Source organism: Malurus melanocephalus, unplaced genomic scaffold (genome assembly GCF_030028575.1).
Source record: "Malurus melanocephalus ecotype Western Australia unplaced genomic scaffold, MMel_1.1 scaffold_87, whole genome shotgun sequence".
NCBI classification, from domain to species: domain Eukaryota; kingdom Metazoa; phylum Chordata; class Aves; order Passeriformes; family Maluridae; genus Malurus; species Malurus melanocephalus.
In genome coordinates, this window is record NW_026623319.1 from 1,722,212 (window position 1) to 1,750,126 (window position 27,915).

The window sequence follows — 27,915 nt, forward strand, 5'->3', positions numbered from 1 at the left end:
GGTGGCTTTCCCGGCGCGGCGCCGCCTCAGCCTCGGCGCGCCCTCCGCGGCCTGTGGGGTCGGCCCCGTACCGCTTTCCCGCCGGGCCGCGCTCCCTCTGCGCCGCTTTCCCGCTGCCGCTCTCGGCCCTGGGTGGGCGCCGCGCCCGAGAGGGCTCGGCGGGGCCGGGCGGGAGGCGAAGCGGGCCCGGGGCTTCGAGCGACTGTGCCGGCCCTGTCTGTACCGGGTGAACCGCGGGGCTTCGTCGAGAGCGGCCCAGGTGCTGTCGGTGGCGGCAGCCGGCTCTGACTGTGATAAAACCCGTGTGGGTGTCCCGGGCTCTGCCCGCTCACCGGGACCGGCCCGGCGCCGTGGGAGCGCAGGTGGGTGTCCAGGTACTGGTGGAGTTGGGTGTCCCTCGGGGACAGGTGGCTGTCCCACACAGGGTGACCGGACAGCGCCTCGTTTCTACCCCTGTGGGGCTCCGTGGGCCCCGCCACTTCCCAGGGCTGACCTTGGCTCCGGGCACTGGGAGCGTGACTAACAGCAGAGGATTTTCCGGGAGGGACAGACCTACCGGCACACTTTATCTTTAGTCCCTGCTGCAGGTGACTAAAAGCAAGTTAGTAGTTCTACCATCTAAAAAGGTGTAAATGCTGGCTATTTCTTGTGGCCTCCTTGGCTGCTTGGAAGCAACAGGCTGCAAAGTGCCTCACCCAAGTTTCCAATGCCCATCAAGTCAACAGGCCTGGATTTACTGAGTTTTGCCACAGATTTGAAGTTGGCAAATTTTACACTTTGGAGTGTAACTAGGTCCTGCTGCTCAGGTGGGAAGGTGTGGGCAGGGGGATGTGGGACCTGGCTGTAGCATTCATGAGGTGCTATATCTCCTGTGGTCCTGGAACTTTGGGCTCCTAGGCTTGGGAAAATGCCATCAACGTTCACCTGTTCAAAATGAGATTAATATCTTCTTTTTTGTTTAARAGACCCCAAGAATTTGCCTTTCTTTTAGTCCTTCCAGCCGGGATCTTCTTTCCACCACCCACTRCTGTTACATGGTGGACCACTAATGCCTCTTGCCTTGGGAATACTGTTCTTAACAAAATTTGCAACTTAACTTTCTTCATGGAATGCTGTTTCTTCCCACCTTTAGCTTTACAGATTCCTTTCCTCACTTTAGGAGTTTCTGATTCTTAGGTTTCTTTGCACAGTCTCTGCTGCTATACCGAGCACCCTAAACCACTTATTCATTCCTCCCGATGCTTGTCATTGCGCTCTYCTATCCTAAATATAGGGTAGTATGCCAACGGAAGGAGCTTGAGAGCAAGCTGAAGTGCTGGGAACACCACTGTTTACTCAGAGGAGTAATCAGCAAAGCCTGGCTGATTCCAGGTCGTGCCGAATCCTTGCTGCAGGAGTTCATGCTCACTTCTTTGGGAGCTGGCACAGATGCTCCAATAACTGGGAGATGTTGCTGACAGTGCCTGCTGGCTTAGACATACCCATTTCTTAAAGCATTGTATAAACAGAGTAGTAAATGGTGTTTAATTGTTGGTATCAGACCTGGAAAATCAGTAAGAATTATGGGGCTGATAGCAGTAAAGGTGTTTTGCTCTCACTGTGTAACAGTAAGGTTGTGTGGGATTTGTTGACCCCTAGCACTTGTCTGCTTTTAGAAATGCTGGAACTACACATTAGTGTGGTAACTTACCCACTCTGTTCTCATCTTCCAGTATCTGAAGTGCTGAGCTCAGCAGCTCTTAGAAGCCAAGGAGGATGTGTGACAGGTAGAGTGGGACCGTTTGCCAGCTTCCGCTGTGAAGCGCCTGGTCAGAGCTGGCCCAGCGCTCTGGCTGAGACTTGTCTTCCACGGGTGGCTGCTCTGGAGGAATTCTGGCCTGCMTCTCTTGGGCAGAGCCATGCCCTGACAGCGAGGGGGTAGCATCAGAGGGAGCCCTGCTGCATCCTGACTTGTAGGAGTGTGCCAGCAGACAGGCCTGAGYGGTGCTTTGGGGCTCTGCACTAAAGACTCATGGTCGTGCTGGGATCTGAGAACACTGTGGTTGCAGCAGCTGGATCCTCYGGGAGTTTTCATGCTTTAGTGTCTGCAGCACAGGTGGGAAATGCAGTGCATTATCAGCCTGGCAGAGAAGGTGTGGTGGTTCTGCCCTGGCAGGAGTGGTGTTGCTCAACAGTAAGAATGGTGTGTCCTTGCCTTTTCCATGTTCCTTGGGGAGAGGATGAGACAAATTGGCCTGGAGAGATAGCAGGGTGCTGTACCAACCTGGGGAGGAACTCCAGCTGATGGAGTAAAAGTCTGCCTTGTTCTGTCAGTAACAGTTATCTGAAAATTTTTGTGGGGATGATTTTGGGTGGTTTGTGCCTTTACTCCTGTTAGCTGAGGAATAGTACTGAGGAGTGAAGTCTAGTGATGATTAATTTGAGTGAGGAAAATGCARACGCTGAATTCTTCTTAGGCAAACAGGGGTCATGTAAATAAATGCCTCTGGCATTCTTTGTGGTGCTTGCAGACTGTCTACCAATTACTTCTGGTCTCTTGCTGAATCAGTGGGAGGCTGTTGCTCCTTGAGCTGCGAGTACTTTGGCGGTGATTTGGGCGAAATACAAATAAACACAGTTGGATTGACCTAGAGTATCTGAGCTCTTGGTATGCTGAAAATGTTTGTTCTTAGGATGTTTGTGCAATCAGTAGASCTCTGTACGTTAAACCTAATTTGCAAAGGACTGTGACCATGTTTAAGCTGTGAAAAATAAAATATCAACCCAGAGAGCCTATGTTTTTAGGGCTTGATCTGTGAGAATGAATTTTAGTAAATTGCTAAGGTACTGCTGAATGGAAAGTTARTATATTAATCTGTGTGAACACTCTAGGCAGGCACATCCTAGTCTGGTGCCTTGTTCTATCTGTGTAACTCCCTGTGCCTATCTGTTGGCTGAAACAGTCTCTCGTTCAACTTTTCTGGGATAAAATTTTAGCTTCCCAGCAAGAAAGATGGTTGTATATGTTTGATGCTACCAGTATTTTTGTCAGTGGATTTTTCACAACTGTCTGAACTGATCYGCTGATGCAGCAGTGTCTGAAGGAGATGATCCAAGTCCCCTGGCCAGGCAGACCAACTCCCTGCACACCTGGGGACCAGCAGAAAGCTCTCTGGCTCTTGTGCCTGGTTTGTGAACTGTTCTGGGTGACTGAGTAGGAGGAGACGGGACAAGGTGGGTGGCATGGCTTTGACTGGAGCTGGGGAGGCAATGGGGGCATCCTGTTTTCCTGAATGCCATGTCCTGCTCAAGGTCACTTCAGTGCTGGTTTCTCGGAGCCTTGAGACACCCTAGGAAATTCCCTGGAATCTCTGATCATGGCAGCAATGCAGCCTTGCAGAGTTTTTCCATGTCTGGCATCCTGTCCCTGGACAATATTGTGAGGGATGAGAGCCAGAAGGGGCTGCAGGGCTACCCTGTGCTCTCACAGCTCCTCACTGTGACCCTTGCACATATCTGTGGAGAACTCACAATACCTCCCAAACCTCAACACAAAYGGTGTTCATCCACATGGCTGTGTCAGTGCCAGGCCATGCCATTGCCATTGGTTGTCCAAGGGTGAGGCACAGTGAGCAGCAGAGAGCTGTGTGGGAAGGCTGAGCTAGGTAAGCCTCACTGCTTTTGGAACGTCGAGGTCAGACCCTAGACATGCCATTGTGGTGCCTGCTCAGTTGAGTCATCTTGCTCAGTTGACCTGTTTTRTCCATGGGTTAACTTTCTGCAGTTTAGTAACCTGGATTGTCCATGGAAGGAGCTTGTAAATGCCCCAACGAGCAAGAGTTTGTAGCMCAGCAGTGCAGGGGGAAAGGAAGTGAGGCCCAGCCTGCAGAAGGCGTGGTAGGCATGGTTCCTGTGGTGGGTTAGATCAGAGCAAGTGCTCACCTCAGCCACCCTTTTGGTTTGATATTCTTAGAAGGACCCTTCTCTTTCTCTGCTTTCAGCTGTGCCCTCTTGCATCCTTCCAGGGGCCAGCTATGCTGCTAAGCCTATGGATTGACCAGCTGACTCTGCTAATTTGGCATAAATTGGTTTTTTTTTTCCAGCTTGACCCTTTTTTCACTTTGCAAGGGAAGGGAGCTGGACCATCTTTGGAGGCAGGAAGCCTTTGGATCAGCAGAGCTCTCCCTTTGTAATGGTGCTTTTGGCCATAACAGATATTTACTTTTTCAGGGTTGAGTTGTCCCCCCTGTCTCACTGTCCTGCAGGTATCCTCTAGGCCTGGAGAGTAATTCTTGGTGGGATTCAAAGTGCTGTCTGACTTTGACACACAGAGGATGAGGTTTGGAAACATCAATAAAATTTGTCCCAACCCCGCAGTGTTCARCTTTGGTTTGGGTTTTTCTTTAGAAAACAGGCTCACAGCCTCATCTGACTGTAAAAAGGTATTTGACTGAAGGTTTCCGCTAATGAGTTCTTTTTGTGGTCTCACCACAGTGCTTTTGCCATCATTGCAACCCAGAGTAAGGGTATGGTATGTCTTTCCTGTTGTATTTTCTGAGAAGGGCTCGATTCATAGATGTTTATATGGGTAGCTTCTAAAATATTTTGTATGCGGGTTTCTCTAGCATTCAAGTAAATTGGCTCAGAAGCCCCTTGTTACAGTACTTGATGGTGCAGATACTCCTTGYTAGGGACCTGGCATTCCTGCCCTCCCTCCTTGGGGGTTAAGAAGTGGTTACAGAGAGGTTTCAGTTTACTCTCMCACAGCTACACGTCACACCAGTGCTGTATGTGTGTGCTGAATTCTCATGGGCTCCTCTCTTTTTTTTGAACTAGACTGTACATTTTTACTTCAGAAAGCTTAATCTTCTGTGAAGTGTGTTCCTTAAGGGTGGGGATTAGCATTCAGTAATTTTGATGAGAGTTTCCAGTAGCRGATACTGATCATTTTATATCAGTCCCAAAGGCTAGGAATTGATTTTTGGATGAGTTTGAGTGATAGTTTGAACTAGTGGTTTTCCACTGGAGTATTGAATCCTGACAGGTGATGTGAAAGCATTGTGCCACTGTCACAGCCTCAGATTGCAATGTGGAAACTGTGTGCTGCTGGTCCTTGCTAGCGTGGCTCTGACTGCCTCTTCCCTTTTGCCCCAAGTGGGCTCTTCCAGGATCTGTGGGGAACAAATCTCTTCCCAGAGCTTCCATTAATCTCTAAAAGGATTTCCTACTGTATGTGTCTTCTTCGGGACTTCTCAATTTCAGCAGAGAGGGACCAAGATCCCTATTAGTAGTGCTTGGTTTTTCAGCATTCCAGGATGCTGTCCAGATTCCACTTTAAGGTTGGAAATAGTTGCGAGTTTTTCCAGTAAGGCTTCTGTGCCTCTCCCATAAACTTTTTCTAAAGCAGCTGTTCAGTACTGGTCTCTAGCTGGGAGTTCCCTCYACAGCAAGAAGTTTCATCAGGTCTTCTTTAAGTATTGCTGAAGTGTAAGGTGTGATCTTTGTGTTGTGGCACTTGGGATTCCTGCAGGAAGGCTTTACACAGGTGTGGACTTCTAGGTGGGGAATGAGRGGCATATTTGAGGCTGCAGTGATTCCCTGTTTGTGTCCCTTAGGCTTTCTGCTTRGGTCTTGACCTCTGTTGGGGCGTGAGCTCTCTGTGCCGTAGGAGCTGATTCCTGCATGACAGACCATGCATGGGTGTTTCCACACCCCAAAGGAAATATTTCTAGTGGAATTTTTATGATAGTGCCTGGGGGCCTACATTAAGGGGATAAAAGGTGGTTATTCTAAAGCCTTCTCTGAATTCAACTTCATAGGATCCTACCAGGAAGCTACACAGAATCAGTGTARCTGTCTCTTTTTCTCTGAAAATCAAACTTCTGCGTCTACAGATATAGGTAAAGACTGGCTGTACATGAGGGTGGGACTGTGCCGATTCTGAGACAGAATCTTCCTCTAGTATTTTTCCTAAAATTCAAAACCTCCTTTGCCTAACTTTTCCTGAAATTCCTTGGCATCTTTCCTTTCTCCTACAATAGCAAATGCATGTGGGAAAGTATAATTTTAGAGGTACTGGCATCAACTGAACTTAATGGGCGCAAACAACTCATGTAATTGATTTCTTTGATTAATTCTCATTTGAGTTTATTGAAAACTTCACCAGTGTGATGTTTATGCACAGAATAGTTGTTKTATGGGGTGTGTAAGAGGTCCTACAAGTTCTAGAGCGTGGTCACCACACAGATATTTTCATCCTGTGTGGGATAGAGCATCATGAATAGGGCAGTCATCCTTATTTTACTGAGCATCCAGGACAGATCAGGGGTTTTTCAGGCTGGGCACTAATGTTTGTGTTGATGACAGTAATACAGAGTGATGGGACTGACACTCTGATGCAATGTAAGGTAAAGGTCTGTGCCCTGGTACTGTACACATTTCAGTGGTGTCAGTTCACTTCTCCAGGGTGAGATGTGTAGCCAAAATGTGAAACTCTGTGTCCTCCTTGGGGCGATTTTGTGCTTCCAATGGTGTGTATAGAACCACTGTTTCATGTCTGTCCGTATGCCTTGTGCTGGTGTTGCTCTTTCAAGCAAGAGTTACCACATCATAGAATAAGATTTTGAATATCAGGGGTCAGCTTTTACAAAGGTTAGAAATTTGATCTTTTGGGAATGACAATTGTTGAAATAAATACAAATACTCAGAAATGTCTAGAGAAAGCTAAAGCAACATGTTGTAACAGTACTGCATGCAAAGCCCATGAACCCTTGGCACTAAACTGTAAGAAAAGTGTAAGAATAGGACTTTACAGCCTCATGAAAGCTTTGTAGTCAAAGCTAACATGAAAAAGGGCTTCACTTGCTTCTGGCAATGGTGTAAAATTGTATATTGAGGAGTTAAAGCCTTGAGAAGGCAGCAGTGCTCCCCTGTGCAGTGATGGTGATCAGCTGGGATAAAAGTTGCGTGCAATTCCGTGTGCTGAATGTGGCAGAGGGAAAGACTCCGTGATTACCATGGTTAATTTGGGCGTGAGAAGGTTTGCTTAAAGCCTCAGCYAGAGGTGGACGAGCTCCCTTCATTCTGGAAGCACTGTTCCAGCCTGTGATGTGGTTCAGTCACCACCCTCCCCTCAAACCAGTGTCCCAGCACCAGTACCATTGCACTGCACACCCATTATTCCTGAAAACTGGAATGCTGACCCTCCTCTTCCATGGGTGTTGCTCCACCAAAGCTCCTCCAGTGTCCTAGTCGCTGGGTCGATGGGAGTGGTGCGAGTGCTGCTTGCCTCCGCCTCCTGCTTCCCCGTTGGAGCCGGCTCCTGCCGGGACAGGTAGGGCCGTGCATTTCTTGCCGGCGCCTCGGTGACTGGACATGGCTGTGTGAGCTCAGCCTGGTCTGGCAGTTAGCTGTGCCTGCCCTGTGGATATCCCAGGGGAGAGGGGTCGTCGAGCCATCACAGGAAGAAGCTGTTTCCTGCAGACCTCTGTGCTGTATCCTGGTGCTGTGCGCTTTGCTCCAGTGTGACCCAGCTCAGCAGCCTCCAGCTTTTTTCTCTTCCCTGAATGGCAGGCTCCTAAAGCCTCCCCTGGAGGTGCATAACTTTGTATAGGGAACTTAATCCTGCTGACTCCAGGTAAGCCTCTTCGCACTTTTTATGGATTTCTTAGTCTGTTCACATGCTGGTTCAAAACCTTTGCCTTGRTATGATGCTTCAGGAGATCTTTTGAGGCAGTTTCTCCCCTGTGCCACAAAGAAAGGCAGAGAACAGAGGAGGCAGTGAGATTTAGGGTTTGATTTTTCCTGAAGTTAAGATGAAGRTGCTGCAGATAGGCACAGTTCTGAAGGCACAGCTTGGCCACACATACCTGTGTTCTGTGGTGAGTTGGTCAGCTCACATGCTGCTGGAAAAACTGTCCACCACCAGCATGAGGGAGATCATGGAGAGCAAGGCTGGGTGCAGAGCTCTGCCCTGGGAGTGTCTTTTACACTGGTGTAGTGGGTGGCTTGGTCACTCCAGCTGGGAGCCCAGGAAAGATTGCTCCACATGCTTAAGTCCTCATTTGTGGTCATATATGGGAATTGAGGCTGGCTAAGCCGACTCCCTAGGCAAGTGTTTAGGGGTGAGATTCTTGTTTGAGCAGTGACTAAGACGATGATTATTAGTGAATTCTGCACAGCTGACTCTGAGCCCTGTTTGGGACCAGCAGTCGTAGGCTGTGCCAACTGGAAAAGGTCAGCTGAAGCTTGGAGCTGCCTGGGCACACGGTGAGGTGTCTGGAGCAAGGAAGAGCCACCCTCGGCTTCAGTAGAAGCAGATGGCTCAGCTCTGCAGCTTGAGCTCGCCCAGGAGCAGACACCTTTCATTTCCTGGTGTCAGTGTCTACTCTGGTTAGAAGCWGACACTGGCATGTACAGAAGCTTATAAGCACAGGGGTCTGCATCTCTAAAGAGCTTTTCTGCTCCCCTSTGGGAGTGGAAGAAGAGTCTTGATGGGAAACTTGGTGATGTTAATCTACTCTAAGGAGCTTGAGGATCAGCTGAAATGGTCAGTGTCTTGCTTGGGCTTYGTGGCAGCAGCCATCTGAGCTGATTTGCAAAGCCTTTTCAAAGGCAAACAGTTGTCCTATTTACCATCTTTCCTCAGTGGAGAGGAATTACCTGTGTCAGCAGAGCTGGGAAGTTATTTTTTAGTTCAGGCTTGGTGGGGAGGAGTATAAATTTGAACTCTTCTGTGTGTAACTATTAAAGATCCTTCTGGAGCAGAAAGAAACACAGCAAAACATTGCAGCTCCCCATCTGGGTGGTGATCCTGAACAGAAGCACAGCCCACTGCAGAGAATGGTGCTACATTAAAGCTGATAGTGCTAAGCATAATGCTCCAGGTTTTTATCTTCAGCTGATCTCCTGGACTCAACAGGTTGCCAGTGTAGAGGCTGTTGGTGCAGGAAAAGAGATCCTGCAGTGGCGTCTCATTCCATTTGTGGTTGGCAGGCTTTAGAGCAGTCCCTCGCTTAGGAAAGTCACATGAGAAAAGCATTTCATGTATTTTTAGATGTCTTTTAAAGTGGTTTARTGGCTGAAAAGAAACCTGCGTCAGGTCACTCGCCTGCTTGCTGCAGTTTGCCCAGAAGTGCTCGAGCGGACTATTAATGTGGAATAGATCCAGTTGGAGACTTCTGCTGTAAGGGAATTGCTCTGCCTGCTATCAGGATGCAGCTGGCTGTGGGAGGTGACCGTAGCTCTCAGTATGTGCTGCTTAGATGCTGCTTAGGACAATAGTGGGAAATGAATGGGAGATGTCCAGCTGAACCTAGTTTAATTTCTCTTTATCTTTGGAATTGTTTGGGTTTTCCTTGGTGTCTTTGAGCAGTSCTGTTGCCTGGCACAGTTTGTTGCAGGGTCCAAACTTGGTGTGCTCAGCTTYTCATTTGGTTTAACCTGGTGCTGCTGGCAGAAGAGGTCCTGCCTCTCCCTTGTGCTGGTGCAAGGGAAAGGAGAAGTGGTCCTGCAGACCCCACATCCAGCCCAGAAGCTGAGGCAGATAGAAACTGGCTTCTTGTCTGTCTCTCCTTGCATTTCTTTAATGTGCRTCAGTTCCCACATCCACTTCTCTGTGCACTGTAACTCTTGTACCAGCACAAAGGGAAGAGAGGAGTGGGACGGGGAGGTGGAAATGCTTCCTTGGGAAGTTACACCAGCTTAAAATGATGATGAGGCTGTTTGTAATGCTGCTGTGGATCTTCAAGCAGGCAGGGGCACATCTGCCCTGTGRGGAAGAGGCAGGGAGAAAGCTCAGCCATTCCTTTCTCTACATGTTTTCCAAGTCTTTGCCAATGTGGGATGATGCTTACAGCTTGCAGGCCCCAAGTTGTGTGATCCTGGAGATCTCTGTGGGCCACTGAATAGGAGGAAAAGTTCACTGATGTAGGAAGGAAGCACGGTGCACTTCATTGGAGGGTGGAAGCACGAGCTGGCATCCTTTCTTGCCCATGAGGTGAGGCTATTGGTGTGTGAGATGTTTGGTGTCTGGGCTGTCATACCACTGCCTACCAGAAGGATTTCTTTTTCCAGAAGTCTTGCCCTTTCAGAGTWAGCTGAAAGGATGGGAAGCAATGGCAAGTGAGGAGAGCAGGGGACTTGAGAGAAGCTTCCTCTAAAAGCAGCAGTGTTTATGAAACAGCTAACACCAAWTATTCATGTAAATAAGATAATTTGTGATTTTTACCTTAAAGCATCTGGTGAGGTGACCATTCAGTGACAGTGTGTAGGCAGGTGGGACAAGAGGGTTGGAAAGCTGCAGATCACTYCTTGTTCTCTGAAATAATTTTGACCATAAATGATGAAAGTCTAACAACAGGAGGAGGTAGCCAGACAATGTAAAACATAGCAAAGGTGTCTGTTTTYCCTTATTAACTTGCTAGAGTGCTTAGCAATAGAAAGAAGATACTGAAGGGAGACTGTGGCTTTTCCATCTCTTGAAGCCTTTGACTCAAAGTGCAAGATCAGGAGGTAGAAACTTCAGGGACGTGTGGTCAGTGTCTCACCAGATGCTAGTTCAGTATGATATGGTCATGGCTAAGGACATAATCTTAAATACAAATGTTGAGCGTGACCAGCTAAACTCAATGAGTATTTAGCAAGTAAATTTGTTTCTCTTGTCCCTGTTAYGTAAAATGAGCGTGGCTGTGCTAAGAGCTCTTCCGAGATGTCTCTGCATCTTAGCCAGAACCCCAAATTGCTGAAAAATTCCTCAATTTGAGCCCAGGTTTCTGGAGATGAATTTTAACGGTGACCCTTTAAATGGTGGTTGGTGGTGGGTGTGTTTGGTGAAGTGCTCCCTGGGGATCCCCTAGAACCAGTGTTTTGCCTTGTGTTATGGGCTGGGTTGAAGGCTGGGTGTGTGTGCTCCTGGAGTGAGGCAGATGGACAGCTGCATGTGCCCTGGCAGGACTGCCTTGTAGGGAGATGTGCTGGCTGTTTCTGGGAAGGCTYCTGGGGCTGGTGGTTCCTGCGAGCCTGGCCCGCAGGGCTGGGGACATGCACGCCTGGCCTTTTCCCTGGGTGCCTTTTAGTGCCTATATAAATACCAGCAGGCTTCAGATGCATTGCAGATTCTGGCCCCTTTTTAAGTCCAAGTCATAAATGGGTTGGTGCTTGCTTGTGTGTCCGGCAGAGCTGTCATTAGAAATGATGTAATGATTAAACTGGTGTCGTGATGGCTTTCCTGCCGTGCTCCCCTCCCAGGTCTTGTTTTTCTCTTCTCTTCAGGACCATCACAGGTGCCAGGTGAGATACATTTAGGCCCTGGAAAAAAGTTAATTTAGCAGAACTCGCTGTGAAGTGGTGTGTCTTACAGTGATACAGACCAGCCACAGTCTGTCTTCTTTTGATGCAGACACTGATTGTGCTCACTCTGCTTCCCAGGGAGCCTGTCCCGGCTGCAGCACAGCTCTGGACTAGATTTTATAGTTAGTACTCTTTGGAATAAGTGTCATTTAAAGAGTGTCCAGCCAAGAAAGAGCACAAGATGTAATTCCAGTGACGTTCGTGGATTTTTTTGTTTGGATTTTTTTGCTCCAGAAGGACAGTGGTTTCTATTAAAGGGAATTGGCAGTGCCTGGCCTTTAGCCCTGGGCGGGAGATGAGCTTTGAGGGTTCATCCCTTCGCTGCGGGGCTGAGATGGTTTTCTGAACTCCTCAAACAGTGCAAAGCTCAAATCAAGTCATTCCTTGCACATCTGATATTTTGGTAGTTAACCTGTGAAGCTTTTGTGTATGAAGCAAAGGTCCTGGGAAGGTATGAGRAACAAGCTATTTTTACTCCATCACAAATAGGGCTTGGCATGTTTATTTTAGACTCCGGAGCTGCTCAGGCCACTGTGGGGTTTTTTTAGTCTTCTACTGTTACTGTCAGATTAAAAAAATCAGCTTGAACTCTGGAAATCACAGGAAAACAGGGTGCCCCGGTGTACTTGGCTSCAGTGAGGATCTGAGGAAGCTGCAGGGAGGAGTTGCCTGTGTCATGCAATGTGCCAGACTCAGGGTCTCCTGCATACCAGAGAAGTCTTTTTTGAGCCACCAGCTGTCCATGGACTACGTGCCCTTCTATTGCATCAACTGCCCTGCAGAGGAACGGTTCCCTTGCTGGGTGTCCTAACTRGATCTGTGAAACATCCACAGCTAAATAACTTGAGGAGCTCTTGGGGTGAGAGCAGAGCTTGGCCATGAGGTTAGCAATGCTGCAGCAGGTCATTTGTGCCTCCTGCTCTGCAGAAGGTTTGAGTTGCCAGGTCGCCAGCATAGCTTTGAATAATTTTTTTTTCCTGCAGACAAGTTCACCAGGCAGCGGGAGGTGAAATTAATGAGACCGGCTCGTTTCCCTCCTGTCACCAGCGTCTGAAAAGGGAAGGATTTAGGTCAGTCCTGCTCAAAGAGTGGGAGGATGCATGGAGGGCTCCATCCSTGTCCCTGCATGGCCAGCTCTCTGCTCCTGCTGACGTGGTGTGGTTGAGGAGTGTCTCTTTAATTGCAGGTGTGCTTTACATAGGCACTTCCAACTTCTAAACTCTTTATCCCAGTTTATTATTAGAAGTAATTAAAAGTGTGGCCAGCGGTGTGTTTACACCGTGGTGGTGGCGTGCACGGTGTTCAGTGGTGGGTCATCACTGTKCAAATGTGTAGCACAAGCAGCCCAGATCTTCTCTGCCCACACAGGCTTAACCTCACCACCGAGGTGCCTGTTCAGCAGCCAGCCCTGACCTCTGGGCTGGGGGWTCCTGCTGAGCCCTGGGCTGATCCAGCCCCTTTGGGATGCAGGCTGGAGCCACAGCTGATCTGAGAGGCTGCAGTGTTTATTGTGAAGCAGCGCTCCACCCAAGAAGCCGATCGAGTTATTGACTGTTTAATTGATTTGCTAATAAACAGCACTGGTACTAATTTCCATTTAGAGCATTTTTCACACTTAGGATTCTAAAGCTCATAATTACWGCTAAATCTGATAAATGGCACTGCTGCTGACTGACAGATCTGTCACCCTTCCCTCTCATGCCACTTTGTGTTAGTTTGCCCTCCCACAGAAGTCTCTTGGCCACASACCAGGTGGAGAGTCCAACAGGTTGTCTGGGGCATTTCCTGGCATCTTGGGGTGTTCAGTCTGTTCTTTGGGGTCATGTCTGTCCATAGGTGCCCTACAACAGTGTCCATAGGTGCTCCTACAACAGGAAGGACCTTGTTCTCCAACATTTTTCCTTATTTCACRACCCATCTCTTCATTGCCCTTGTCCCTTTCTTTCTCTGCCCAGACTGCCAAGTAACAGCCCTTTATTACTTTGTGCTCATTGCTTTAAACTCTGCTGCATTCATTCCAAACCTAATGTTTGTGCTACATAGGAAGTTTCATTTCTCAACCTTATCTGACTTGATGTCACCTCGGTGGCCTCACAAATCTCCATCCCCCAAAGCTCTCCTTCAGTTATGTGGTGTTATTGGCTACCCTACACCAAAGACAAAAATCCCTAACACAAATCGCTGCACTTCAGCCTCAATTCCTCCCCCTGCATCCAATTAAACAGTTTCTTAGGTGCAATCTGCATACCATTGCAGGAAATTAACATTTTTCACAGTTTTTAGATTTACCCAGCATCTTTAMCTTGGAGCTGTTGGAACTGCTGTCATGGCTCCCTGTGAAGATCCCAGCTAGCCATGGCCAGCAGTGCTCTGCCAGGATGTCCTGCTCACAGCTGTCCCTGAAGAATTTACAGCCTAAGATGTAAGGATGGAAAATCAGATAGGGGGGTCATGTAGCCCTGTTCCTGCTGAGCATCACGGAGCTCCTCTGAGCTGATTTAGCTGATAGTGGTGAGGAACAGTGGCAGGCACTTACCTGCCCCAGGTGCCTGGCCTGGCAGGCATGTGTTCTCCCAGCACCCCACAGCACTGAGGGAGATAACTGCAGTAGCCTGGGGGTGTTTTCCCCGCTCTCAGTTTCAAGAGCTTGATGAGCAGGAGGSGTTTGTGGTGAGGATTGGGCTTTCAGCTTGGTTGTTATCTGTTCGGTTGACTTAAGTCTGGCTTTCAGAAATAAGTGAGGCAGCCAGACTCAAAGTGTCTGGTCTGTTCTCCAAACAAAACACAAGCTTGGCCACTGCGTTGTGTGTTTTGGATCAAGCAGGCCTGAATTTATTTGTCAATATTAATATTTGTGTACTGTAAAGTGCCAGTGGAAGTCTGTGCTCTGAAGGTTAAGCTGTGTTGTGTTGGTACTGGTGCTCAAGGACCTGTATCCAATATGGAATGGGAGCTAGGGAGCAGAGTCTGCCCTTAGCCATACCCTGCTGTTTGCTGATGCTTTGAACCTTCCAAGAGCCCAGCTGCTGTGTCTGAGTTTTCCTTGCTGCAAGAGGGTTCAATATCCCTGTGGGTGCAGTGTCTTTGGGTTGAAGTGCATCGGTTGAGGTCTATGTGCAGACAGGATACCCAGCTTAGGACACAGGATGATCTGTTCTCCCTGTACATGCTTCTTTGCCGTGTCTTTAGAGRAGCAGGGCCTTCGGGGAGCTTTGGCATGTCTGCAGTGTAGTTGGCTTGTTACGTGCAGTACTTGTGTCCTGGCAGCCCTGCTCAAACGGAGCTCCCAGAAACTGCTGCCAGTGGAACGTACTGTGGCTTTGTCAATGACAAAAATACCTAGTTCTTGAGAGCATTTTTTTGCATGCAGAGTTACTGGTGTATTTTCTTTTGTGTATTGGCCTGTAAAAAAGGCGGGGGGGGGGGAAAGGTAGATTTGAAAATAAACCCATTGTTGTTGGTTTGTGAATAAAGATGTTTTAACCCACAGGACTTAATGTAATGGTAGAGGCCTGATGTTATARTACAGAATAAATGCATTTGTAAAAAAGTACCTGAAAAAACCCCAAAAGTGATTGTATGCCATACCCTAGGTAGTGCAGCACAGTTTTAAAAATCAGCAGCAATTTTGGTTTGGCAGCCTGCAGGTCTAAAATGTGGACCATTGCACTGCACTTGACTAATACATAAATTTTTTTAAAAAGTGATTTAAAATATTTATTTATAGAAAATATTCTCAGGGGCTGGAATGCAACTACACTAACACTTAAAATATTCCTGGAAGAGTTGTGTGGCTGGTCAGCGTTTGTTTCCTAAACTGTTTTCAACTSTTCCAAACGTTTCCATAGGTGTTTTGGACAGCTTTTCCCTGGCGTGCTGCAGCCCTGAGCTGCTGCCAGYGGATTGGGAGATCCAGTGTGACAGAAGGGCTCTGTGCTGAGCCCCCCACCACGGGAAACTTGCTTATCTTGCCCGACACTCCCAGAGCAGGATGCTGGGGGAGCTGTGCTCTCCTTCCCCACCTGGCATGGGTCCCTTTCCCCGGGACAGGTGCAGCTGTGTGCTTAACCTTTGTTGCCAGAGGAATTCAGCCCTTCTGCCAAATGCTTCATTCTTCCTTTCCTGGGATGATCCAGCCTGTCCCCTGCTGAAACGGCCCTTCYCAGGGTTTTCGGTGCCACAGCCTCTCCTCCCGTGGCTCAGAGGGTGACCACACACACTTGTTCTCCTCCTAAATTGCACTCTTGAGCAATTTACTTTATTTTATTTCCCATGTTTGCTTCACTGGCTTTTCCCATCCTCCTGATTTCCTCGAAACTGGGAATGTGTCAGGTGMATTTTTTCAACAGAATAACCCTAAGAGCAATTCTTAAATAATCCTCTCGAGGAAGAGGAAACCAGAAAGGTTGGGGGAGAGTGTCTATAACCACCTTATCGCTTGCAGCCTTGAGACCTGGCAGGAGTTGAATTCGATGTGTGTGCGTCGCTCCCGCAGAATAAACAGCCTTGCGAGGACTTTGGCAAGCRGAGCCGGAGCAGTCTTTCTGAGGCTGTGGTATAGTTTGTTTTCTGGGACAAAGACTACTTAGACATCTGGATTGCATTGGGGATTTTAGGAGAAAGATAAATTATTAGTTTGCTGTGAATGGAGAATGACTCTGATTGCTTTGTGAGCGTGCTTTTGCCAGCTCACTGCTGCACAGGCTCAATCCATGTTCTCGTACTTCAGAACGAGRAACAGCAACTGTGGAGGCTGTTGGCCATGTCCTGGGAACGGGGGGCAGAGCAGACCTTTCCTGACCTTCTGGTACGCTGAGAAAACATGCTCATTTTATGGGCAGTTAATTTATAGAAAGTTCCTGTTTAAATTTCCTCCAAGGGCCGTAAAACCGGAGGACAGCTGCACGCATTAGCCAGCTAATCAAAYGCTGCTCACTCCTGGCTTGCCCTCCCCTTCCCCTCACCACCACTCCTTCATACAAGCAGGTGTGGCAGCTTTGGGAAATAAAAACTCAAAAACTRTCTGGGAAGCTGTTCTGCAGAGGGGTGCCTGGTGCTCCTGGGGTTTGAGGTGTCCTTTCTGAGCCATAGCTCTCAGGGCTGGGTTCTTCCCCAGGGGAATCCAGGATCAGTCAGATTTTATATCACACCCTCCCCTGATTTATAAAGGCTCTGCTTGTGCTCTCTGCCCCAAGGAGTGGTTCTGCCTGCCATGAAAATATCCACCCTGTACTGAAATGAAAACTTTGTTCACATTTTACTCCTCTTCCAGGCGTGGGGAAAGCTGTGATTGTTTCCTGCTGCTTCCTCCCTCCTTCCCCAAAGACTGCAAATTAGTACARCCTCATAGATTTGTTTGCAGTTGTGTGTGAGTTCATCTTTCGGTGAAAGGAAATCACYTTAGTTGGGGCACCCGAGCTCCAGAAACCCAACTTTGCCTTGGCTCCTTGCAGCAACCAGCCTGATAGGATTTCAGTATGGGTATGTGCTCYAATAAACTTGATCCTAATAGCTAATTTTGATCTAGTTTGACAGAGAGGTTGGGAACTTAGACACTGAATCTCTTGAGAGCTCCTCAGAGCTTCTTTTTACTATTCTGACAACAAGCAGGCTCATGTTCCACCCTCTGCTATAATTGTAGTGGTTTATTTTCCATCACTGTCTCACCATGTTAAAACTAATGATAAAATGGAGAAACTTCTAGCCCACGTCCAGGRCTGAAAACCAAAACTAAACTCCTGCTCTCCCAGCAGTATCTGCTGCTGCTCCAAACAATTGTTCTGCCTGCTCTTTGCTGCTTGTGCTTGTCAGCTGCAGGGAAGGCAGCAGAGCCATCTCTCTTTAGGAGAAGCTGGTGTGTTTTCACCCTTATCTCCCCTGTGTTCTGGGGAGTGGTTGACCAGTGCAGAAAATTACTTTAGCTGTGTGGCTGGAGGCTGCAGAGACTTTTTTGGAGTCCCCTGCTTTATCTGCCAGGAATTTAATAGAGGTATGATGGGCAGGAAAGAGCAAAGGTGAGCACGTAACACCCACTACAAGTTTTTTAACCTGCRAGGGCTCCTGCAATAAACCCCTTCAGCAGATTGCCCAATGTGGTGCAAGAAAACTGGCCTGATGTCTTTACGTTTTATTTAAGCTGGGGCCTGTTTCCCTTCCTTTAAATCTCCTCTGCAGCAGTTGGGGAAAAAATGCTGCAGAAAGAAATGCCAGGAATGTGAACAGCAGGTGGGGACTGGCAGATGTACTTATCAATCACGACAGGCTGACGAGTGGTTTATTCCTCTAAAGAGCTTCTGTTTGCCTCCGGCTTGGTTTACTCCTGTCCCCCCCAACTCCCTCCAGCCTCTACCAAGGTTCAGGTTAAGAGCAGGGTAGATTTCCCAGTTTTCTGGAGCATGCCATGCTCCATTCAGGACTCCCTGCCCCAGGAGTCGAGAAGAAGGGGAGGGTGGRGGCAGATCCAGTAATCACACTGGAAGGGTTACAGCAGCACACCTCATCAATAATGTGCTACATCTCAGGGATGGGATTTGGGAAATCTTGCTTCCATGATGCCCAAGCAGAAGACAAACTCGATTAGTTAATTGAATTTGCTGCAYTGTTGCGTTTCAAAACATAGCTTCATATCTCAGAGGACTCTGGAGTTATTTCAGTGGACAAAACTCTGTTTTAAAGAGGTGTTGCTTTGAGGAGATCACTTGGATTTTTGTGTGAGAAGACACTCCGGGTTGCAGATTGCACCTGTGAAAAGGGGACCAGGATCCCACTGGTCATCGGGGGTTCAGAAGGATTGAGCCATAGTTTGCTGCTCCTGATTTTTTGAGCTCCTTTCACTTCATATGGAAATGCCTCTTTGTAGCAGGGCAACCCTATTTACATGGAATAACAGGCTGAATGGCCAAAGGCCTTTATCTGTTGATCTCTAAGCAGCTTTTCCCGGGAGTGTTGGCAGTGTGTGTTACAAACAGAGCAAACCTGCCATCACAAAAGACATTATGGATGCTTTTCCTTCCAAGCTTTCATTCTGGCTGCTGTGCTTGTGTCAGAATACCTGTGTTACCCCAGTGCTTCGGATCCACTCCATTTCTGTGTGCTTGCAAAGCTCAGGATAAGCTATAGGCTTGCAGGTGATGTGATAAAACCTCTCTTTCAATGGCTTGCAGGTATTTTCCCTGGCTACTTCAGCTGGTGTGSATCTTGCTGTTTGTGGTGCTCCAGGCACGCAGCTCCAGTTCGCAGTGATTTGCCTTTGCAGGGACGTTGCTGATGCAGATAGTTGATATCTTTAAGAAAAATGAAGGCACATCTGCCCCAAGCCTCCTTATCAGTTTTTCTTCAGATTGTTTCTTGGTTTTGTGAAAGAGCATAGAAGAAAGAAATAACTTTCCCAAGGAATAAGCACAGTGAGAATAAGGGAGCAGGCTGGACTGTGGCAAAGATTAAAGATCTCAGAAATATCCCTTTTTCCAGCAGCAAAATGCTCTTTTCAAACTCTGTTCACAGGGCTCCACCTTGGATGAAGGGGGCTTGTGTTGGGAGTTGCTGCCTTCAGGTTTTAGAGCAGTTTAGCAGCGGTTGAAGCAGTAATTCCAGTCACAGTGCCCTTGCCTTTGCTACCTGACTGCATCCTGCCTGGCGCACCTTGCCCCTGGCCTGTGGACTCTGGCATCCGGCCAGCTCCCAGTGCCCTGTGTGCCTGCACTCCTGCCCAGCTCCCAACGGGAARTGGGTCAGCTGGTGAGTAATGTTCCCATGGAGCTGTCTTCAAGGGGAATTATCGAGCGGAGGCTGTGCYGGAGCAGGGCGTAGCGGCAGTAACCAGGGAGCACGCACGTCCAGATGCCTTGAGCTCCACAGCACATTCCCGAGGAGTTGCCTCCCACTTGCAGTGATTTGGCCAGAGCTCCCTTGTGCAGGATTTTCCTAAATAACCCCCCGTTTGGAGTGGATTCAGGCTCACACTCTGGGTGTGGGGTGGTCTGCTTTAGCTGCTGGGGCAGTTTGTGGAGCAGGGGTGTCACACTACCTGCCACAGAGACTGTCTGGAGTAGAGTTTAACTCTTAAACTTAACTGTTCCTACTGGAATTTCCCATGCCGAATTTCCATGCTGTGTCCCTGCCTCAGGCTTTGTTTCAGCAGTTTCAGCAGAAGCAGTTCAGCCATTCCCAAGAGTTAAAGGATTTTTGAAAAAGTTTTATTTTGTCAGTGTTTAAAAACCAAACAGCCCCTAACTGCTTGCATTGAGAGGTGCTTGGGCTGGCACAAAGGCTGCATGAAGGTTGGCAGCCCCGGGCTCTCATTGCAATGGATGTGCCATTGTCTCCCCTCCCAGCAAAATGCCTTATATCTTTTGGATCTTATCAGGTTACAGGCGTCTGCAAGACTCCCAGTTCACCAGTGCTTTGTAGACTGGTTTTCATAAATCCTGTCCATCCAGGACCTCCTCCAGCCTGGGGCCAGGGGGACTGAATCATTGCTGGGAGCGGGAGGGAGGTGCTGCCACTGCCACCATCCCASTGCTGGAAGCAGGATCCAGTCTCTCCTGGGCTGCCTGCTGACAGTCACGGGTGATGGGTGATGTCTCAAAGGCAGAGAGAAGCTGGAGTAGGGATGGAGAAAAGCAGTAAACTGGTACTTGCTGGGACCAGGTAACAGACAACCGTAATTCTCAGGTATTCCGACTTTTTAACTCATTATTTGCAGCCTTGAGTTTTCAGGTGTTGCTTGTGTTATCTAGAGCAGCATCATACTCTGGTGGGAGAGGAGGGTTTAGGCTCAGCGTAAAGCAGTGAGCGAAGTTCCTGGTTTGCATAAGGTTTTGAGGAATAAGCAAGAGGCAGTCTGACTGCTGCTGCCTGCAATAAGAGGTGTCGTCATTATCTTGAAAGCTTGTTGGTTTGGTATTTTATTGTCTGGAAGGTGTCTCAGATCTGTAACCTGGACTTGTTTGCTCTGAACCGTTGACTATGGTGATGCTGTGTTGTGGACACTGCTGTGGTCCCTGAACAGAGAGCTGCTAAATCAGTGCTTGGTGACCATAACTAGTAAGCCWGGTTATTTCTGGCATAGCCTCTCTGCTTTGTAAGGGATGGACTGAGCTGCTAAAACCACATTTTTCCTCTACAAACCCCTTGTGAAGCTCAGAAGGGGCRAATCCAGAGTTGCTCTTCAGAGATGGGCTATGGTGGAAATCCTGGCTGTGGTGTAATTCAGTTTTTATTTTTGAACTTTAAGCCCAGCCACTCCAGGTGAGGAAATGGGAATTGTGACCAGGCTTTGTAACTGGCTCAAAACTGAATTATTTCTAAGTTACCTGCCCACATCTGGACCGTTCTGCATCCTCCAAATTCTGTACAAGATGCAACAAGGTCCTGCAGGACTGACCTGATCTCATCCCTGTACCAACAGTCTGTTAAAAGACAGTGAGCCAAAGAAATACTATATAACCACTGAAGTTATCATAAGCAAAGCAAAGCTTTGGTGCATGTTGTTGGGTACCTAATTGCTGCKCTTGCCACCTGGGGATTGCAATTGCTCTCTGGCTCTGGAACCTGAATGGGATGTGCTGTGATAAGCAGTTTAATTGTTTCGCCACATCTGCAGCAGCTCTGTAAAGCAAAGGCAAGCTGAACACACCTTCAGGGTTTCACAGTCYCCCTACAACTCCAAGACTGCCTTTTTTCCTGCGATGCTTGTGCATCTCTCCATATAGCCCTTATGTTCTTGCTAAGCTGTTTGCATTCTCCTATGCTGTTTGATTGCAGTGAGCCTTCAGATTTTTCTTTGAAGTGTTTCGGTCTTACKAGGATATCGGGGCAGCCATAGGAATGTGACTGTGAGAACAGCAAGGATAGTCCAGTGCTAAGTAACAGGATGCCCTCTTAAACTAATTACTGGGATTTGGACATCGCATTAGTAATGAAGGTCAGGCGAGTGCTGAGCCGAAATCAAAGTGAGAGTGACTCGGGGGGTGGATTCAGAAGTGATTAAGGACAGATACATTTGTCTGYTGTTACACGCTCTCGGGAACACTTAGGACTGTTGTGGGTGGCTGTTGGCTGGGAAGTGGGGCTGTTGTCATTTCTCTCCCGAGGTCAACAGCACAGACTGTGCCTGGGGCTGGGCTCTGCTCTGTTCTGGGTGCCCAAGGCAGAGAGGGTAGCTCTGTGGCAGCAGAGCTCCAAGTAGTGGAAATATGAGCATAGAGGCACTACTGTTACAAAGGGTCAGAGTACACCTGACTTGGCTAAGATGTGAAGGAGTTTTGGGTGTCCAGAGCACACACAGTGAGCAAGAAAAGATGATGCTTGGCTCAGAGAGGATCAAACTATTACAGAACCCAGCTGAGTGCTGGTTTAATTTTCCTTGTTGTCTCAGAATGGCATCTGTTTTCATGGGGCATACACTGGAGCTCTGATGACTTTGCCCCCATTCTTGGGATTCTTGCTGAAGGAGTCATCCCGTGCTCYGCTGTGTTTCTTTGCACTGGGAAAGAAGTCAGTACAGGATTTTTCCCATCTTATTTMATTTTTTCTCTTTATAACTTAAATTAATGTTTTAATCTGCCCACTTCATTTGCCACAGCTGGTGCCATCTTCATGTCAGTGTGCAGCTGTGAGTCCACGCTGCTGTCCCTTCACAGCAGTCCGGATTGTCACCTAGGAGGCTGTAGGACACAGTGTCAGCAGGCTGGGCAAGCAGCTTTGGTATCCTGTGTAAAAACTGCATTTGCAAGTCAAAATAGAGGGATGCAGCCTGTGCTCACRCTATTTGAAATACACTGTAATTTAGGGGTGTTTTTCCTCATAAACATTCAGGTTTTGCTTCCAACATCTCTGACCTGTACAAGATGGAAGAGGGAAAAATTACTGGATTTTTTCTGCTGTGGCTAAACCTCATGGCCATTTTTTGAGGTCTGATACCAGATACCATGCCAGCTACTTAACTGTTGCAAATGTGTTGCACTGTGCAGGCTCTGTGACTGCTTCTGCAATAAGTTTTTCTTGTCTTGTCCTTGCAGTTTCTCTACCTCCTCTTTCTCCTGTGAATGCTCTGTACCCAGTTTGTCCTTGGGTCCAGTTTTAAATAACTTGTCTGGTGTCTGAGCAGGACAGTTTGAGCCTGTTTTGAAGTCCTTCGGACTTTTTTGTTTGTGGAATTTGGGATCAGGGAATGGCAGGATGTTTGTGTTGGAATTGCTGCAGGGGGATTGCTTGGAGCAACCCTTGAAACTTCTTTGTGTGAGAGAGGAGCAGGTTACCTTGCACAGTATTTATTCAACCTGGCTTGTGCTGTCAGGGTTGTTTCTCTGGCCCTTCTTAGCCGGATCCTGAATGCATGGTTCCTGGTGTAAGGAATGAATTTGAGCTGTGGCTGAATGTGTCCTGTTACCTGTATGGATGGAGCAGAATATTAGTATTTTTAAAACAGCCTAAGTCACACTGATACTCATTGCAGTGAATAAGTCTGGTCTCGCCTTGAAATAATTGAACTTGTCTCTTGATTTCTCAGTTCCAGAGCAGGGTGGGGAGAAAAGCTGGAGCTATCTTTGTGCCAGTGGACCTGGGATGAGCAGCTCCAGTCTTTGCTGCTCCTGGCTGAAGCCACTGGGGCCATGGTCAAAACYAGATGAGGGTTATTTTATAATTACACAGTGCATGTAAACAAGATAATTTAGCTCAAATATAATGCAGTGAAATCAATGCAGCAGGAATGTGATKCATACTCTGTTAGTGTCTGGGCTTTTTAAGGTGCTCATCTTTGCTTTTTCATTTAAATCAATCTTCCTGCACCAGAGCAGTTGAGAAGCAGAGGGACCTGTGAAGCCATGCACTGTCCTTCTGCCTCAGTAAGTTTGTGCTCTTGGAGATCTCTTGCTTCTGGACTTGCCACGTGAAGGAAAGGGTGGCGGGCTTGGGTCTGATGTGAGTGTGAGGAGCAGTGTCATTGAAGCAGTCCAGCCCTTCACTCCTGGTGTCCAGGAAAAGAAGGCATCTATAAAAATACACACCTACTGGAAGAGGTTATTCATTTGATGGCTTTTCGTGACTCCTGAATTTCTGCAGGTTTAAGGGAGTGTGTTGCCCAGCTGGAAGCTGGAGATCTTCAGGGAGTTAATTCCTCCTCCAGAAGCTKTCTCTGCCTCTGTGACGTGGGAGCGATGCTGCTTCATTTCGCAGGTTTCGCATTTTATGGTTGATGGTTAAAGTTGGAACATTTCTATCTCCTCCTGCCAAGAAGCGTTTAGAACAGTTTTCATGAGAAACATTAAAAGTTGGAGGTCCACAGTTGATGCCCRGGCTGCTCTGCATCAGCCGCTGGGGGGTGAATATATTTAAATCAAGAGCTGTGGCAGTCTTGCTGGCTGAGTAATAAATCAGAGCTGAGAAACTCCATGAAGTCGAATCTTAATGCCTTGGCTTGGAGTTGCAGGGTGGGGTGGTAAAGCTGATGGAATGGCAGGATGTTTCTAAACAGAATGTGCTGGCCCTTAGTTACSCTGCCACAAAGAACATAAATACTGCTGCATACACAGCTGAAGTGCTGAAAATGGCWTTTTGTTGGTGCTACTTTCCTTGGYTCCTGTCTTCGCTTAATGTCAGTTTTTTGTACTTTACCTCCCCTTGATTGCAGCAGCAGGTAGGGGAGAGATCCAAAGCTTTGCCTTMCATTTCTATGCTTGGTGCCTCAACCCTGGCTCTGACACCAACCTGTAGGAAATTATAGTGCTTGAGCACTTTCAAGGACCTGCTAKAAACATTTCATTATCTGAGGAATTTTGTGGAATATCTAGAAGGTGATTATAAATGCTTGGAATGTGGCTGTGTCTCCACAAAGCACTCCAGCCAAACAGTATTTTGAGGTGACTGGAGCTGAAACCTCCACCAACACTTTGTTCTTTTCAGATTTGGGTTTGGTGGCTGCAGCCCTCGGGCTGTGTATTCCTGGCACTGGAGGATCCTCTGCCCAARCTGCCCACGCTTGGGTGCTCCTGCTTCAGCTCCATTAACAAAGCCAGTGCTTGCCTGGTGGCTGCGGTGCCAGCATGCCCTAGGGAGGCCCAAAAGCTGTTCTAGTGATGAAAAAAAGCATGTCATGGCACAGGCAAAGGTCCTTCCACAAGCCTTCTGACCAGGCTCAGGTGTAAGGCCAGAGATGGAACCTCAGAATGGTTTCCTTCCTCAGAACAGGATTTGGAAATTTGATCAAGTTTCCTAAAAAGGTGATTTGCAGAACTGCCCTGCYTGTCACTGTGTCTGTCACTCCTCTGGTAGCCTCTGCTTGCTAGTTTGACAGAAGGGGTTTCATACCTTATTTATTTAAATTAAATAGATAAAAAATAGACTGCAGGTGGGTGGAAGAGTTTGGCTAAAAAGAGACTGAAGTTCACCTCCYTCCTCTGTGTGACCCATTCAATGTGTAATGTGCACCAAAACTCCAGATTCTCTACCTTGCTGGACCTAAGAATTTATCCCTCAGGGTCTTTCTCTTTTTGTAAGGACTCTTTAGTACTTATTAACACAAAATGTCCAGTGAAAGCTTCCTCTCAAATTAGGATATTCGTGTTTCTCTTCCATGTGGATTCTCTGAAGCCTCATAAGGGGTTTGTTTCAGCCTTTAATTCAATTAAGAARTCAAGCAAGAGATGTAAATCTTTTTAGCCTCATTGGTTTCAGTGCTYATGACTACAGCTATAAAGAACATCTCCTGCGTGGTACAGCTGAGCAGCTTAGGGAGGGAGTGTGTTTCCAGSTTGAGATTTCAGTTGCTGCTGGAGGTTTGTGGATGATTCTGTCCCTTTGGAGCAAGGGACAGAGGAAAGGCTTCGGTCACCTGTAGGTGATGGTGGCTTGTTTCAAACCTGTTTCTGAAGCAGCAGAAACCTCCTCTTTGATAGAAACCCACTTTCCAGCTCGGTGACTTCTATCAAAGGTCAGTAACGGGTGTGAATTAGACTCGGAACAGCTGGTGGATGGTGAGTGATACCAGGGGACAGGACACACAGTGGTGACTGTCACGCCAGCTGCTCCTGCACATGTCCTTTGGCACTTGCTGGGGAACGACCTGCCTGTTCAGGAACACAAGGTCGGGCTCTGATGCCTTGTAGTCCTCACATTTAAGAAGTGATATCTTGTGTTTTACTTCTTGTGTCCATGTGCTTTCTTGCCTTGTTACCAGGTGCCTCAGCTGCCAGCCTGGTGTCTTCTGTCCCATCTCCTGCGGGRTGGGATGGCTTCTGTTAAAATGCTTTTCTGTATTGCCATGGTCTTTATTGCAGAATGAGTGACAAACAAATTCAGCATGATACAAAAATTTCTTTATTAAAGAGAAAGTTGGAGTCAAAACTCCCTGTTTTATCTTGSTGCCTTGAATTCTGGTTTTTATTAAACCTTGGAAACTTATGAAGCATTTTTATGTGTGTGTGTGTGCGTGTATATATAGATGTACATACACACATCTGTTGTGTTTATCTTCAAAATATGCATTTTTATGACATTTGTATGGAAGGAGATCTTAGTCCCATCTCTTTTTTCCCCCATAAACTTTTTCTAGTTTAATTTCCTGTGGATTTTAGTACTGGCTTTAGCTTACATTCCTTTAAACATAGAATTAAATATTAGGATTTTTACACACTCTCAGTCTGTTTTCAGACAAAACCAGGAGTTGTAAGCAGAGTTTTTAGGGGCTTGCTCTGGCTGGCTGCACACTGGAAACCCAAGTGAAGCCAAAGCCCTGTTACAGTGCATGCCCTGAGGCACACAGACCCTTGCTCTGCCCTGCTGCAGCTGTATATTTAGCCTGTATGCCCTTTCTAATAACAGCCAGGAGAAGATGCCTGGAGAGGAGTGCAAGTCATCATTTCCCTGAATGCCGTCCCGGGATCAAGTGCTGCTTGAGCCAGAAACGCTGCCTTGGTAACTCTGCCTTCTATAAAATTGTCTGCCCCACCCCTTTTTTTTTTTTAAACCCACGTGAAGTTTAAACATTCATGTTCATGACCCCATTGGATCTCCTTGAGCAAAYCCATTTTGTTTGGGTTAGTTTGGCTTCTGGTCCTTTTATTAGAGGAGAGAGTGGGCTCTTCCCCCTCTCCCTAGTGCCCCAGTGCATCCCACTTTGTTCTCTTCCAGCTTCYTTCAGGAAGGATCCATTTTATACCATTGATTCACAGCTTTTCTCYGCCAGCTTTCCTTTGAGGTGGGACCGGCTCACAGGATGCAAGAGAAGTGGGGTGGCATTGGTGAAGCTGTTCCCCTGCTTTTGCTTTTTGGTGGATGTTCATATCCTGATTTTTCCTGGCTGCTGCCAGSAAGCAAATGGCAGTTCTACCTGGCTGCAATGTTTGTAATTACAGGGGAAAAAAAGATCTCTGAGGCCTTCTRAATACTTGGGAAGATAATATCTGAGTTTCCTTTCAACAGAATGCACTTGAAGATACGATCTGAGTTGGCTGTCTGGGAGTAACAAAGTGGAGGAAGGGATTGATTGTGGTTGCTGAAACTTTCATCAAAAGAGTCAGGAGTGTTGCCTAGCCAAAATCTGCAGCTGCCGGCCACTGCCGCGGGTCAGACACAGCTGACACTCGAGCCCTGGCTCAAGCACGGGGCAAGCAGCACACAGAGGCTRCAAGGGGCCAGTCCAGCAGGGTGGATGAGCAGGGGGACATCCAGATGGTCTTCCAGCAAATCTGACAGGTCAGCATGGAAATGCATAGTTGAGAGGCATTTGTATACCATACTCATCCCTCCTGCCTCTCTCCCCAGGGCTGCAGGAGGCTGGGGAAGGTGCTGCCTCCAGAACAAGTCTTACCACAGCACCTTGTAGAGGAAATGTACTCTGCAGGGAAGAAAAAACATGCTCCATGTCCAGCTGGCAGCTGGTGTCCTTTGTGCTTCTGCTGCTGCTCTGAAATACCCCTTGCACGTACCCCAGCAGGAGTGCCGTGGCTGGTGGATTTTGGGACTGCCAGGCTGCTTCCTTCCATGCACAGCACATGCTGAAGTGCTTACCAGAGCATATCCTCAGTGCTTGCTTCTTCCAGAAAAAGTTTTTCTGGGATGGAGTCCCCAGCTGAGAAGGGCAGCATAGTAGTCCAGCTTCTGGACAGATGCAATACAGGGGCAAAAAAGAAAATTAGGCTGTTTGCAACTTTTCTCACTGTCTCAGAGTAGTAATGAAGGTAGCAGAAAGCTTCCTGTCAGCTACAGGAAACTTAAATATCTCAGTGCTGGCTCTGGCAGAATAAAAACCACTGAAAGGTGTCGATGGCTGTGACCACTTCCCGCACAAGCGTCACAAAGCTGCCCGTGGCCTCTGGGACTTGAAAGCAACAAGTTGGTGACAGTTCACAGCTGAACTCCCCATCAGTAGGACAGTGCTGCTTTTTTCCCTGCCCAGCACACATTTTTAGCACTGCTGTTTCGGGTTTGAGTTTGTTTTTTTTTTCCCATAGATTGTTTTTCAGCATCAGGGTTTCCTGTTTCTGACACCAGATGTGCTGGAGACGAGCAATGCAGAAACACAAGAAGGGACAAGGCTGAAAAAAACAGCTCTTTTTGTGCGTATGTCCTTTGGGCTGGGTATCA

The 27,915-nt window shown here is 47.7% G+C and overlaps 1 protein-coding gene across 2 annotated transcripts in view; it reads left to right on the plus strand.

Annotated features, from left to right (window-relative positions):
* Positions 1-154: 154 nt before the first annotated feature.
* Positions 155-27,915, plus strand: part of DAG1 (dystroglycan 1) — a 49,341-nt gene continuing 21,580 nt past the window's right edge. The window contains exon 1 of one of the 2 annotated variants that reach the window (XM_057368047.1): positions 155-362. The gene's annotated coding sequence lies outside the window, so the exon portion shown is untranslated. Of the gene's footprint in view, positions 363-7,319; positions 7,616-27,915 lie in introns of those variants that run through there. The other variant, XM_057368048.1, reaches the window with a different exon arrangement.